The 16,117-nt window shown below is 41.6% G+C and overlaps 1 long non-coding RNA gene across 1 annotated transcript in view; it reads right to left on the bottom strand.

Moving 5' to 3' along the window:
* Positions 1-11,292: 11,292 nt before the first annotated feature.
* LOC133134651 (uncharacterized) overlaps positions 11,293-16,117 on the bottom strand; it is a 28,854-nt gene continuing 24,029 nt past the window's right edge. The window contains exons 2-3 of the long non-coding RNA XR_009709322.1: positions 14,105-14,158; positions 11,293-11,885 (exon numbers count right to left, since the gene is read on the bottom strand). This is a non-coding gene — a long non-coding RNA (uncharacterized LOC133134651). The remainder of the gene's footprint in view (positions 11,886-14,104; positions 14,159-16,117) is intronic.

Here is a 16,117-nt window from a genome sequence, read left to right as displayed (position 1 = left end):
TTAGTATCTTCTCCTGATTCTTTTCAAGACCAGTGTAATGTCTCTCAGTTGCTTCTGTGAGCACAATATCATCATTCATCTCACCACTGTCATCTTCATATCCATCACAGATATCCCCGTTGTGGTGCTGCAGAGGATTCGCAGCTAAATTTTGCATACTAATGAAAACCCTCCGCCCAAAAAATCAAAGACCGCACATCTGTCCATAACCGCATCCGGTTCTCCATGAGTTTTGGAGCAAGTTGGAGCCAGGTCTCTTAAATTATCATTTGCTGGGGTCAGTTTACATATGCGTCAAAAGAAATATCATTTGAAACACCTGATGTCCTTATAATGACCCAGATATAATATTATCTACAGTATATCCAAACTTGTCAAGGACACAGAAAAGAAGAATTATTTGAAGAGGACCTGTGTCTATCATCATAAATCATCAAAGGCATATCAGGCAATGATCTCTCTGATTTGACATCTGTCTATCTCTCACCCGCTGGAGACCCATGATTGGCTGAGGGTGTGATAAAAGCCTGTCTTGCGGTGGCTCACTTGTCTTGAGCAGTTTCCCTGAAACCACACATTGAGCCAAGCCGCAAATATCCATGAGATTTTGAGGGTGGTGGAAATGGACAGGAAGTGTTTGGCTGTACAGTTTGACCCAAAGAGGAGCAGAGTGGCTCTTGAGTGACTCGCATAATTTAGTTTTATACAGTATGTACCCTGCCGAAGAGTGCTGGATTTATCCATGGATGAAACGCATTATCATCAAAGTAAACGGCACATAACATTCAAACACACACACAAACAAGCACATTTTCTCCACTCCCTAGCAATAATGGCTGGACATTATTACTGCCCATATTTAACCTGGTTTGACTAGATTGATTGCTTGCTAGAAATATATGTGCAATGTGCAATAATAATAAACTAACAAACAAAGTAATACTGAGACTCACTTGCTCTGTAGATGTATGCTCTGTGATTAATAATACAGAAAGCAAGTTGAAATATTTTGTATTTCAATGGCTGAATTTTCCATCAAGTCTGTGCTCGCCTGCTGCATACTCCAAACTTGGTTGTATTTTTTGCAATAATGTAGAAACGCGCAATAATGCAATGTAACTGAAAGTAGTTAGCACAAGCTTAGTTGAGAATGCGAAGTGCTACGCAAGCATTTCAACTGCATCACTGAAAATCATGTTTCTTTTATCTAGTAATTAATAGCAGAAATGAATTACAAAATGCTCTATGTGTATTATTGCACGTATGACCACGGTTGCCAGCTCTACACCGTTTGAGTTTGGTACCGGTGGGAGAGGAGATTGAAGGGTTGGTCCTGCGTTCTGGAGGGGCTGTTGTTTTAGTGCCTCTTGTTTCTGCTACGTGGGAGGACCACAGCTCCATGGACCGCCCCGGCCCTGCTCACAGGCAGGGTAGCAGCTGGGACCTAAATTGGTGGATTCCATAAAAAGGCCAAGGTCCCAGACCTCTGAGACAGACCTCTGCTACATGGCCACCGCATGAGCTCACCTCATAAATGCCTATGACCCTTTCTGGGTCAGCCTGGTGAAAACGGTGCATTTTGCTGTCATTATGAATTGTTATTTCCTAGACCTTATCCTTCATTTAAAATTTATGGTGGCGACCGAGCACTTATGTCTTTCAAGGGAGGTACAATGATTGTCGCTGCTGATTTGATGTCTACAGTGTCACACCGGGATTAAGAAAGTCGGTGCTGGCTCCTTTAAGACGGTTGCGCTTGCCTTCGCAGCACTGGGTGCCTCTAGAGAAGAAGACCAGATCAGATTTTCCTCCCTCTGCGTTTGTCAACTCCACTGCCTGCGAGATAAGCGCAGCCAATTAAGAGGTGCAAGATTGTGCGAGCCCAAACAATTTGTCACCACACAGATTTGCCATGAAATTTATCCATGCTCGCCATGTGGAGGCTAATACGTCTTCATGTAAATCTCAGATCAAGAAATTCGCCTGACCATTAGCTCTACAAAACCCAGTCCTCCAATTATGCCGAAAGGGTAATCTTGCTTCCCGGAGCAGTGTCCCTGGTCTGTGTTCTAACAATCAGAGCGTGGCATAATAAGCCTTGCTTTTCATTTTCACAGTAGAAATGGCTTTTAAACAAGGTAAACAATTGAAAGCAACTGCACATTCATATTGTTTGGCCATAAAAAAAACAGGAATTTCCAGTGGAAAAAAAACCATTCAGTTACATTACATGAATTTACATGTATTGAAATGTTAAATTAAGTGGCTATTCCCTGTTCATCAGTGATTCATTGTGGAATTAATCACATGATTGTATGTGCTGTAACCTGGGTGTATTGGTTTGTGTCGTGTCTACAGTACTGTATGGTAAGGAGGGCAACAAATGTAGTGAGCTTGTCAGTTCTAGGCTTTGAACTGTATTTAACTGTGCTAACATTGGCAATGGTTCTCAAAGGAATTCAGTTCACGGCTATTCACTGTGAACATTTGCTAATGTAGGATAACTGACAGAGTGCAGTGTTTTCCAAGTATTAGTGGCCAGCCCTTTGGACCCCTGCACATGTTAGCCTCTAACTGGTTCCTATTTGGGCAATAGACTGTAAAGGTTGCTACGTTATTGCAGACTGTTTACATTGTTAATTGATTGACAGGCGAAATTCTAAATGTAAAAAAAAAAAAGTCGTTTTTTGAAACTTGACGTCTTCCCGTGGGTATTGAATGAAAAAGCAATAATGAATAACAGGATTATTTGAAACCAAATCACGCATAACTCAGGCACCCAAAGACTGAATTTTGAGAACTTTAGTTTCCTGTTGAAGCCTCGACTATTCATCTGCCTTCCATACACAGCCTGTAATATGGTTGGCAGTATTGTGTGGTGGTAATTAATTTTTGATACAGTGCATGAAAAATCCCAGCGAAAACCAAGACGGGTAGCAGTTTAGCATAAGGCTGTGCGAAGAATCACGCCATCATTTTTACTGAGGACTCGGCAGTCCACGCCAAATGAAACCTGCGGAGATGATGTGAGCTGCAGATCTGACTGAGTTCTGCAGAGACTACACGGGCACATGTTCTCACCTGCGGGAGAGGACCACAGGCCCCAGCCACGAGCCAGGCGGGCCTGCTGCCAACAACCTATTACAATGAGCTCACGCTGATTGGCCTGTTTAGAGCTATTATTCAGTATTAATGAACTGGCAAAGAGAAACAAACTAAATAGTTTAAATACCTGAATAGTTTAAAAACACCCAGAGGCCATTTTCTGTTTTCTGAGCTTACAGTTGCAGTTTTATAAAAAAATAAATAAATAAATAAAAAGAAGCCATATTTGATGACTTTTCACAATGGCATTTATGTAGCAATACTGATGTGTTTAAATTGCTCCTCTATATGTTTCTCTAACAGTGCTTTTCACTGGTGGTGTCGGGTGCAACAGTCCCACCGAGTATTCAAATGTGATGATGCACCCGTGCTGAACAAAAAAGAGCGAGTGCCTATAAAGCTTTGGATTAGGTTTGATATGTTGCTTAATATTACCATTTCAGATGATATCGTTGGGTGTCTCTTAACAGTCTTCTTTCTCCGGGATATGTTGGCGCTAGATTATCTCCTCAGCAAAATATGCCCTCATTGTACTCCTAGTAATATCTTCGTTTTGAATGGAACTCTAGTATGAGGAGTGTGAAAGTGAACTTCTGTGACCACTGGTCAAAATTTAAAATAGACACTTTAAAGAGATATCAGAAATAACATCCATCTGACGTCTGTCCCTCTCATAATCATCATCCAATCCTAAAACATACTGCAGCCATCCCACGCAACGCTGATTAATTGATAATGCTACTGCATGTCAGTCAATCTGAGCAGCCCTAGACTTCTGTCAAAACAATCTGTGATAGCTGAGCCCTTTAGATGGTCCTCAGATCACATGATGCGAATGTAGACCCAACACAGCCCAACCAGCTTCATCCACAACAATACCACAGAAGAAGTATACCTTCAACTCTACAGGTCTACTTTTTACAGAATGTATGGAGTGCAGATGGCCTTCACTGCACCTACTGCAAGGTGTAATTTTCATCAGTTCACCTCAGTAACTTCTTGAATCCAAGAAGAGTCAATTCTCTGGATTGTGTGGGTTTAAATACAGTTCTGTTTACTTCCATCTAATGTAACAGAAAAAGTAACAGAAATTCTAGAGCTCATGAATATTGTTTTGAAAAGTTCTATGTATTAACCTTGTATATAATGGTTAATTATTTAAAACATGTTGTTTTTGAAATACAGCTTTAAAAATACATGTTCTGTTATTATAGTTCATAATTAATGGCATGTCAGTGTTAAATTAGTAGTTTGCCGCTTTGGAAGCAAAATAATTGCAATGCCAATGTTCTTGAGTGATCTCAGCAGGTAGAATGTTTTCTCGTCCATCTAACACCAACGGTTTTCTATTTCCAAATACAGATAAGGATGCAGAACTGGATATTTCTTTCTGGTTGGACAAATAAATACAGATATATTGGCACAACCGTGCCATTTACCCCCTATTTTATTTCAGAATACCACCTCATAATGCACCTCCTATTTCACACTCACTAATTGCTCAGAAACTTTGAGTAAAGTGTTTTGAGTCCATTAATCCACCCTTTCACACTGTAAGGCATTTCAGCTCCTGCTCTACAGAAGTGACTTTGGGATAATTGTTTATGTGGAGATATCATCAGCTGGGATGTGTAAAGGGATGAGGGCTCCTTTTAATCAGCAGCAGCATAGGACGCTTTTATCACCGTGCTGCTGTGCAAAGTGGGTCAGTCCGCTTTCTCCGTTTCATTTTAATTCCATACATAAGTATGGACAATTCTGAATGAAAGATAACCCATGAAAGAACCTCATAGCCAGTCCGTTATGGAGAAACTGATATAAATCCTCTTGGAGTCACTTGCAGCATTCTGACAAGCAGGCTTTAGCTTTATCGTATTAGGTGCAGAATATTTTAAACATATTTTTTAACAAGATTTGTGAAGAAAATGTAATGTTGTTCATCCTGGATTCAATCATTTTTGTCCTTGATAACTATGACTTACTAAGTAAATGACTTCAGTAAATTCAGTGGGCTGTTTTTTTTTTGTTTTTTTTTTTACCCTTGAACAAAATTCTAAATATTTGGCAAGTTAATCATAAACATACATGATCTCACATCGTACAACTTGATTGGTTCTAGATGTTAGATGATGTATTCATAAATATCCACAAACATTGTTTACTCAGCTTTTCCTATATGTATTGTATGTACTTATTCCTCAGAAACATTTCTATAAATTCAACATTTTGGAGTTTCACACCCGAAAAAGCACATGTTTAAAATGAGTTCTATGCCCACTTTCATCAGACTGGCACACCCAAAAGGTCAATTAGATAAGAGGCTGTTACAACTGCTGGAAATGTAATGATGCTGTGACTTTTTAAAACCCGTAGCCTTGACAACCTGACCACTATGCTATAGTGATTCATCTTTATCTCAAAACAAAGTCTTCCTGTCTTCCACTGGTTACAGCTACAGTCATTTGTCTAAACACTTTGCTGCCGAGCTGTGCGTTTTGACACCCCTGTACAGACTTTCCAAAAAAATGCATTAAAGTCACCCTGAATATATTTACACTTTCCCTGCTGCTTGATTCAAAATGTCATTTGGTGCTGATCAGACACATACTCCCTGTGGAATGAACAAAAGAAGAAGAGGAAAAAAAGATTAATTAGAAAATGAGACTTTCTGTTGCCCTGAGGCATTCTGTGTCGGCACCAAGTCAAAGCCAGCAGACAGGACGAGCAATAATGGAAGATTATTGGCTCTGAACGACCCCGTCAAGGAGAGTTGCACATGATGACACTTGGGGTGGGTTACAAAATGCAGATCACAATGCAAGCTAAACCTGCCAGGTTGCAGCCAGTGAGATGCAACAGAGGAAGCTAATGGCATAACTTTGCTGTCCAGGTTATGTCTACAGGTGTGAGAATAGTCATAGCAATTTGGGTTTAAGCCACAACAAGGTATTCATAGCAACAGCTCAATAAGTAAAAGAAATGTGATTCTCAATATAAGACTAAAATACATATTTGAGTGACTTATTGTTTCTTGCAAAACTGTATCGGGGGGTGGGGAGAGAATGGCCGGGTTTGAACAGGCAACCTCCTGGTCACTTTCCCTTGGCTGTAACCAGAGTGGGGTCCTGTTGATGTACTGCACAGTTCTAGCCAGCTATAACGGACCACAGCTAGTACATTGCAGCTCCGAGCAGTTGGATGCTTTGAACTGCAGGCACAGCCAGTTATACAGACTTTTAAATTAATTTCTAATTCCACTCTGTATTTCCAAGAAATACAGCTCCGGTTACCACCTGGTTTGCTTTGTTACACTGGGTCAAATGTTCTTGTTCTTGCCAAGTATTAGATTATTCCTGTAAGAAACTGGGCCATTTTATTTTGATACCCAATTAAAATACCAGTCCTTGTGGAATATATTTTTTTGTTGGAGTCACACCATCTGTACTATTCAAATGGCTAACTGCTAAAGGCTAAAGATAGGACACGTATGGGAGGCCTTCTGGGAAAACTGGTTGATGCTGGGAGAATTGGTAGGTCAGTAGGGGGCACTCCTCCTTCCGGAACAAACAGAAATTCACCGCCCGAAAACTGTGATGGGGACACTGCTGAAGAAGGTTTTGTTCTTTCGATGAGACCAAGGTCCTGGCTCAATGCGGTCATTAAAAGATCCTGTGCGACTTCTCCAATTCTGACGAACAACTGGCCTGCTGTACTTGGGTCCTGTTTGTCAGATAACTGCACTGAGTAAAACCCATAATCCTCCTGAATCTGGAATTGGACTGAAGTAAAAAGGGCTGTTCCGGGTTTTATTCTGTGCAGTTATCCAGGTTTGTGGAACAGGCCCTTGTTAATCTAATCACCCCCTAGATCTGAATCTATATGCATTCCTACCCACTTTGACTCCTCAAGTCATCCAAAGAATTCAGGGTTTAATAAATAAAACATACACCTCATTTAATTTACATTTTCTCCTTGAACCACATCTTCTTAGCTTTCTTTGTTAGTATATTTAAGAAACTATCTTAAATGTATTAAGTAAAAGGGAAAGATATTGATTCTGGAGCTTTTAAATTTGACCTTGTGTTACTATGCGCTGTTAAATCCGTGCTTTGATGTAAATCCACAGGTATTCTGGGAGAAGCTGACCTGCTCTTGTTTTCGGGTTATTGTTGATAGAAGTAATCAACAAGTTTCTGAACAATAATATGCACTTTCTTTTAGAAATGCAGTGCTGCTTTGACATCGATATAAAAAATAAAATAAAATCACAGCAGTATGGAACAATGCCAGACCACATCTGAATAATTTAAGGAAACAAAAATTGATTCATCACTCGTGTAAGGACATGGAGGAGAAACAGAAACTGGACGTTGAAGAACCAATGCGGAAAGCAGAAATGATGTGACAGTTTTGTGCCAGAGCAAAAACAGACCTAGCCTAAATGTTGACAACAGTGTTTACACACAGCTGCTAAAAGTAAAACTCTTTAAAACTTGACAATAAAACTTTAATCTTGCGAGAGGCTGTGGACAGCAGTGAGGGAACCACTATGCAGGACCCAGAACTCTACTTTCTACTCAACACAATGGAAAGACCCTAGCCTCATGCCTAAATGGTTATATGGATGCTGCCCACATCTGCATGGGTCTGTATCTCAGGGTATTGAAATACAGGCAAAATATTCCTAAAAGGGAATTTATTCTTCTTCTTTTTTGCCGAGAACCTCCCTGAGATTCATCTTTAGAGTCTCGGGGGATCCCAAACCGCACTTTTGGAGCTCCTGCAGTCTAAATTAATAGTGGGGAAATTATAATTAATTCTGATTAAGATGCTGTAATAAACCCATCTTGAGAAGAGAAATACAGCTGTGGAATGCACTCTGTGTGCTCTACTTTCCTCATTACTTAAAATGCAGTGAGACTAATGAGGGGAGAGCAGTCCCTGCAGCCCGGGCCAGATTAGAGGGAACAGTTGGACCTCTTCTCCTCTCAAACACGCTCATCCAAGTTGGGCTGTTAATCCCTGGAACCAGACACTTTTAAAGAGATTTGGGCTTCAAGGGTTGAATGGATTCTGCTCGAGGGCATCTGGGAAATCTTAGCTTTAGTTCTGGAGGAGCTCTGTGGAAACATCGCAGCTCAGGTTGACAGGACTCACTGTGGTTCCCATCTCACCACCTGTTGGACAGGACCAGCAGGTAATGTTCTGCCTGCTGAGATCAGTCAGGAAATACAAGGTACAATGGCAAACAAGAACAGACTATTCCCAATCCCATGATGGACCATCTGCAGCAGCGCTGCCCAACCCTTCCTGGAGATCTACCTTTCACTTCAATCCTAATTTGGCACACCTGATTCTGCTAATTGGCAGTTTAAGAAGATTTCTAGGTCCTGAATGTGGGGTGCCTTGTTGGGGTTGAACTGAATACCTAAGTGATGGTAGATCTCTCGGAACAGGGTTTGGCAGACTTGATCTACAGGATCAGGTTGATTGGAAAAACACTGAACACACAAACCTTGCCACCATTTCATTGTTCTCGTTCATGTACTGTAAGTGTCCAAGTCCAGTAAGCATCGTCAGTGGATATTTCACTGGCTAGTTTTAAAAATGCACACGCAACTCTTAAAACACCCCAATTTACAGTTGCTTTCCTTCCTAAATATATGATAAATCATCTTCTTTCCCAAGAAGTCGTTATATATAAATACATTTAAATGTATGGCAGATATTAAAGCTCATTTTCTCTCAGAACTGGCGGTTGTGTTGTCTGGAAAGGCTTCGCCTGGCCTAACAGCAGGTGGTAAATGTTTTCAATGTGTTCTGCAGCAGGCGAGTTGATCAGCCGACCGCGTCCCCTGAAACACTCCCGTTTACCTGAACAGCACTCAGTCCTCCCTCCTCGTTCCACACCGCTGGCATTATCAAGCATTTACAAATCCGACACGGACTGTGCCTGTCGGACTACAGTTCTCCCCACCGACCTTTAAAAGGCTTAATTACCACAGGACAGCAGCCTGCCTCCCTCCGCAATACTTAATCAACTTCACTTAACGATGCTATTTAACTCTGCTAATAACAGGCCTAGCGAATGCTAACAGTCAGTTTGAATTTTAACAACTGCCATTAGGCACCCATGCTCGTATTGGTGTTCCCCAGATGTTTCCCAGAGTTTTAATGCCAGTGATCTTGAACTGGGTTCTGTTCGGCATTTCCAAACTGCCAAGTTATATGGACAGCTTAAGAGTCGCTGTGCCATTTAATATATTAGAATTGTACCATTATCATTGGGACATTTAGAGCACTTACATTTAAAAGGTTATGAGACGGTTCTGAGAGTGTAGAATTATAGGGGTCTAGTGCTTTTATCATTTTCAAATGTCAAATATTTAAATAAATATCTTTGGTTTAGGCAGTTGTACTGTAATGCAAATAAGACAAATGTTTACATAAGCAATTATCTTGGCTTTAATAGGCATGTAAATGTGAATGTATGTTCAGTCAACCTATACCCTGTAAGAATAAATTTTCACAAATAAAAATATGACAGAACCTGATACCAACCACTTCAGTTACAGTTGGGCCATGGTCCGTACTGTTTTTTCACAATCACTGTCCTTGCATTAGGTTATTCATCGACCATGTTGCATGACAATAGCAACCCACAGCGAGGTTGCACGGTTTGTCGTGACTTCCTCTAAATGGACCCAGCTTGAAGCTGAAATCTGCCCCCACAATTCCCCATCGGTCACCCATGGTAATTCAATCCATCACACTTGTGATTATTTCTTTAATTAGTTACGTGAATGCAATTTAAATACTGTCTTTTCAGGGCTACTTTCCAGAATCTCCTCATTCCCTCTTCTTAACAATTCATGCTAGAGAGTTTACAAAGGACACCCATTACACCCATTAGCCAAATCACATATACAGGAAACGACTAACGTCACGTGAAAACGTTTTCATCAAGTATGCCCCGCAATTTATGTGAGTTCCAGATGTATTCACACCCAAACTGGCAATTAATGCAGAAGTTTGAGAAAATCTTTGAGAAAAGTGCTAATGAAACCACATCTGATAACTTCATATTTTCATTTATCAGTGTGCTCTGGCATGACTGAAGGTCACTGGACATCTGCATGATAAGTCCCCCCGAGGTCTAGAGCCAATATTAATATTTCTCCTTCAGAAACAGCCGACTCAGTCGAGGCCATCTTAAGTCGGGCGATGCATGATTAAGCGGGAAGCTGAACTGCTACACTGTCGACAACACTCTCATCGTGACGTGCATATTTTCACGAGTTTGGCAGGGAACCAGTTTGGTCTGGCAGAGTCTATCGAGTCTACTGCATTTTGTTCATTACAGAAATCCAATCATAATTAACTTAGCAGCACTCCACCCCAAGCCCACTCCTAGCCCAGCCTCCTTGAGATGGGTCTTAAAATATAACTGGCCCCCAAAGATTTCAACTTTGTTATTGGAAAAAGAGGCATACTGTACCATAGGAGGAATGTTTTCAATTGCTGTCTGATCTTGAGAAGGTTATGTGTCAAATTCCGAGAGAGAAAAAAAACTATTTTTCAAACTTTATATTATTTCAGAGGCAGCCAGCTCCCTCAGAGTCTACCATGCCCTTGAGGATATATATATTTCTCAGAAAGCATTGGAGCAGTCGTTTGCTTCACCAGGCGAGTGTACAGTACAGGCATTATGAGTAGGTGCATAGGTGTCAAAATACGTAGTGTATACAGTATCTGCAGTTGTTCTACCAAATAACCGCTGTAGATATACTGACTAATTCACGATTACAAAGGTGTCTGCACAGGCGAATCATATGAAATTGAATACCAATTAGCAGTATGAATCAGCTACAAAAGAGGTGTGAAAATCAGCGCTTTGATATGCGAGTGCCCAATGCAGCATGAGGCATCTAATGGAGTTCCACAGGGTGCCTGAATTTCAGGTGCATCAATCACAAAAACTGCACAAAAAAATGAGTTAATGTGGCAAGGGGAACAGTGTCGGAAATTGTGAGAGTTTATGCCAGACATACAAATACCAAAGAGTGGTCAAAAGTCAAATCTCACAGACAGGGATGGATACTTAAACCAAAACTATGCCCCCTAAAAGGTCCACAGACATTAATCTTCACTAGCAGGTTGACCAGCTCATACCCAGTTAGACCAGTTTCATGACCAGCTTGGACAGGTTAAAGTTTGGAGAAAGCTAAAGCAAAGCCTTCAAAACACATTGTCTGTTGCCAAGAGTCAAACATTGAGGTGGGCCTGTATTGACATGGGAGCATACTTAGCCCTCTCATAGAATGTTTTCACTCCAGGAGGAAATTACATCATCCATCAGTAGTGACCAACAAAAACAGACAGAAAAACATTTTAAGATCTACCCTGACATTTGGTTTTCTGCCATTTCGGTGCATATATTTAGCACCATGGTGATTTATTGCACAGGGCAAAAGGACAATGGACAAACTGTCTTGGTCTTCACAAAGACAGATACGGTCCCAATGTATTCTTTGGAACAATGGATCACCATCTTCTGGGGATGTCAACAAAGTACAACCACCATTTATTTCAGCGTTTTTGTCAGATCTACTGGGTGGATGTACATGTTCCTTTATTCTGGCTTTCACTATAGCTCTCTGCTGCTTTGTTAACTTCTTGGCACTTGAAGGCTTTGGCGTCCGATAGAAACAGCCTTCAGCTCCTTCTAGGCAGACATGCAAGTTTTCCTGTTGGACATTTCAGAAACACCGCTCCACCGTCTGAAACGGAAAAAAAATCTTAGATTTCAAAGCTTATTACTGAACTATTTCTGCCATGAAAAATGGCAAAGTGTAATAAAGTGACGTGTTCCTGTGGGCACGGAGAGAGGGACGAGAGACTGGGACACGCCGGTGGGAAACCTCAAACCCCAAACGTGGCTCTCGCACTGACAGAAAGGCGATGGCGGAGACAGAACAGCCACGCATTCCCCCAATTACCTGAGACTGATGGCTGGCTTTTATGTCAGCGCGCTCATGCTTCAGAACGGCACGCCGCCGCTCGCTAACCGAGCCGCTCTGAAAGATGACGGGCGGAGAGCAACCGGCGTTTGCTTCGCCAGAGTGGCGCTGACATATACGCGTTCCTGTGGGACCAGTTGTCCGGAGGAAAAGGGAGCCGGTAAAACCATGAAACAACAACACCACCACCTGGAGAAATCCCCCAAACCCACCAAACAGTTTGATGTCGGTCAGACCTCTAATCAACGTCTGTGATGGAGTTTGATGTTACATTGATTCATGAGGCAGAAATTAAAGATTTTTCAAGTTGGTACTAAATGCTGATCTATTTGAGGTGGGAAAAGTGATCAATCTTGTGGCTGCGATGCAGGTTGACTTTGTTTTGGGTTGTCCAACCAGCCCTGAACGGAAAAGTGGGAGTTGGGGTATGGAATTTTGCTTTGATTTGACTGTACCATAGAAGTGGACTGCTACAGTAAGTTGGCCCTTATCTGCTACTTTCCTCTATCACTTCAGGTCTTTACAGCTCAGCACTTTGCATCAAGCACGGGTAGAATATCTGTATTAACCAGAGTGATAAATGCCACTCAAATATGGACCATAAAATATGCGGGATCTTGTTTTTCGAAGGTGTTTTGAAGACAGCCTGGGTACAGAATGGAGCACAACGCAGCTGTTGAACACAGTTCTTGTTGTCTAATGATGCCATAATGATTATAAGCAGGCCTTCTGTTATTCCCAACCCCCGAGGAGTTCAGCCACTTTGAAAGAAAATAAGTCAGGTCTGAAATCACTAAAAATTAGTCTAACGAGGCTGAACATTTCACTTTCACTGAGTTCATTTTGGTCATTGCATGAACTCATTATTTAGTGCGGGTGAAAGTAAAAAATTGTGAGTCAAAATGAAATGCAAACTGAATGCAGTATAGCTGCTTTTTTTGCTTAGTTGCCTAGTTTGTTTATCAGGAATTTATTTAAATCTTTTAAAAACAACTATGGAGAAAGTATTTATACACTGTGTGGCTGTGGCACCACCCTGTGCAATTCCATGTGGAAACTATTCTTGTACTCCAATAAAAGGGAAACTGATTATGGAAGAAGAACTTCCTGTTTTCTCCAGCCAAGGAAGTTCTGGGACAAAAGCACAGGGACCAACGGAGTTTAGAGGAAACTGGGGGCAGGGGCTTAAGTGACTTGTGGGCTCCACGGTGAGACGGGTTGGTGCGTAGCCGTTCACCAGCGCAATGTTTCATCTCATCATGTTTTTTCAGTCACTTTGTTTGGTCCTTACCTGGGTTCTGGTTACATTAACAAATTAAATGGTTTTTAAAGGTGTGAACCACGTGCCATTACTGCTTGCTCACATGTTGCAGCTGGGTGAGAAACCGTGGACTCATCCAACAGATCTCACCTCCCCTCAGATCTGAGAACTGAGGTTTTTCCTCACCATGGCAACAGTTTAAATTCAATAACAGTTGCATTCATGAAATGCACTGTCTGCAAACTTCATGAAATCTGGTGGAATTCATAAAATGCGCTGTGAAATTGTGTGAAATTCAACAAGTCTAACAGAAGAACGTTTAAAAAAACTGAGCTACAGAAAAAGTAGCTGTTGCTTGAATCCATAATTTAATTTATAGATGAGGCGCATTGCAAATAGATTTAACTTGGCCGTAAGACAGCCAGAAGATGAATACACTGACACCACATTCCAGAATTGCATTCATACAGTAATGGGTGTGATCGTACATATTTTAAAGATGCATTCCTGCCAGAATATCCGCTGACACGACAGCACAACAATTTGCTGAAACAAGTGGGCAGGAAGTTGTTTACAGCTTCTGCGTTCTGCTAATCATTCAGAGATGTGCATTGTTAATGAGCCTAACTCCAGCTTCACCGGCACTTCATGTGGTTATTAAACCGCACAGCGTGTCAACCACCATTGTTCAGTGGGGAGCCAACATTGATTGTCTTACCTTGTTGAGAAGAGAAGATGGATTTACAATTCTCCTGTCCTTTTCTCCTTGGTCCTGAAATAGAGGTGGATTCATGAAATTAATCAATTTGCCCTGAAAATTATTACGAGGCGGTCAAACAATCAATCAGGTGGCAGACGCAGTCATCAGCCTTATAATCCATAGGCCCAATCCTGGTCGTATTTATGAAGAGATAAATTGCCCTCGTGCTTTTCTGTGTGCATGATATTTATAGGGCCAACAAGGCGCTTGGCCGTGATGACAGGCTGTGATGATAAACTACATGCTATTAACAAACCAGGTATTCCCAGGTCCTAAAACGCCCGAATATAAATCTTTATCAAACATGTTAAATTTGGTTTAAAAGTTTTTTGTTTGCTCACAAGCATAAGGTCGCAGTAGCTTTCTGATAACAGAACCCCATCACATACAGTATGATACCACTCGCTTTACCCACAAACTGCAACAAAAGAAACTCAACAGACATTGTCATTAAAATTTTAAGGGGCTTCTATGTTTTTGGAAACTCGACACATATTCTATTACTAATGTAACATTACTAGGTTCTGGTTGCTAGTAGCCATACCGTTTTGGTTAGGAAGCAGCTACTTTTTAATAAAATGAAATAAACTGACATTAATGATTAAAACACAAGACAATAAATCGATTATGCTTTGTCAACAACCATTTCACAATCAAACATCAAAGTGTTTTTAATAACAGGCTTCTATGGGAGTTAATGGGCCTGTCCAACACAAAGTGGTGGCCATCTTGTATCCTGTGTGTCTGGGGTAAAGAAGAGTCCGTTCCAAACCTGTTCACCAGCTGCACTGACAACTGCATTGGATCTTGTCGCCATAACTACAGAGGATCTCTATTCTGCATGAAGCAGGGGAACGAACAGACTCATGGAAATGCACTTAGAGCACACACACACACACACACACACACACACACACACACACACACACACACACACACACACACACACACACACACACACACACACACACACACACACACACACACACACACCACCGGCACCAGCCCAAAGGCCACACTGCTCCCTCCTCCAGTGAGGGCTAGCCAGCTGGACAGATTTACCACTTGGGCCCGTGCTTCCTCACAGATAGCCATGGACACAGCAGCAGCAGCAGCTTTGCATGGGGGACATTTTAACAGCTTTGTACCCATCCGATGAAGTGAGTTTACCCAAGGGATGAACCAAGACCAGACACAGGGTTTATGCCATGGATTTACACCAGGGATCAGCAACTCACAGTCCTCGGTGGCTAAGACCTGCTGGTTTTCCTCCCTCCCTTTACCTGGGAGTTAGATGTGGCGACAGTCTGGCCAATCACTAGCGCTAATTACCCTGGAGAAAATAAAACCAGGGCTGGATTTGGATTAGAGGGCCAGAGTTGATGATCCCTGATTTAGACTGACTCAAAACGACGAGCCTCAGGGCTCACAACTGAACAATAGCAATGATATAATTTAGCAGTACTATACAGACAGTAAAGTCTTGGTTAAGTTCAATTTTGGTCAAATTACTCAAAACACATCACACTGAAAAAGAAGTCACATTTTTGGGTCTGTTATCTTTTCTCTGCAGGGTTTCTTCTTAAACGTTCAACAGCACCCCAACAATGCCTTGTACTCTTATATAGGGTTTCTGTGCCATGTCATGAAAATGTCTAGCGCATCATGGCTTTATATGAGTGGAACGCAGCCAGAATAAAGTACTATATCATACTGGCGATAAAGTTATTGAGGTCCTGGATGACTCAGCCAGTACAGGCTGTCCCTATAAGTACGGACCTGACTCCACCGCATAAACACCACCGTGTGAGGTGAGTTATGTTCCAACAGGTGCTGCGCACAGCTCGTCCAGGAGGGATATTATACTTTGTTTATGGTGGTCCAAGTCCAATATGGGGCCAAAGTTTTCCTAATACAGTATTTTGTTATACAACTACAAAGCAACAAATAGCCGTATACATTTAAATATGA

This window comes from Conger conger, chromosome 8 (genome assembly GCF_963514075.1).
Source record: "Conger conger chromosome 8, fConCon1.1, whole genome shotgun sequence".
NCBI classification, from domain to species: domain Eukaryota; kingdom Metazoa; phylum Chordata; class Actinopteri; order Anguilliformes; family Congridae; genus Conger; species Conger conger.
The sequence above is the reverse complement of the archived record's forward strand: the minus strand, read 5'-3'. Positions and strand labels throughout refer to the sequence as shown.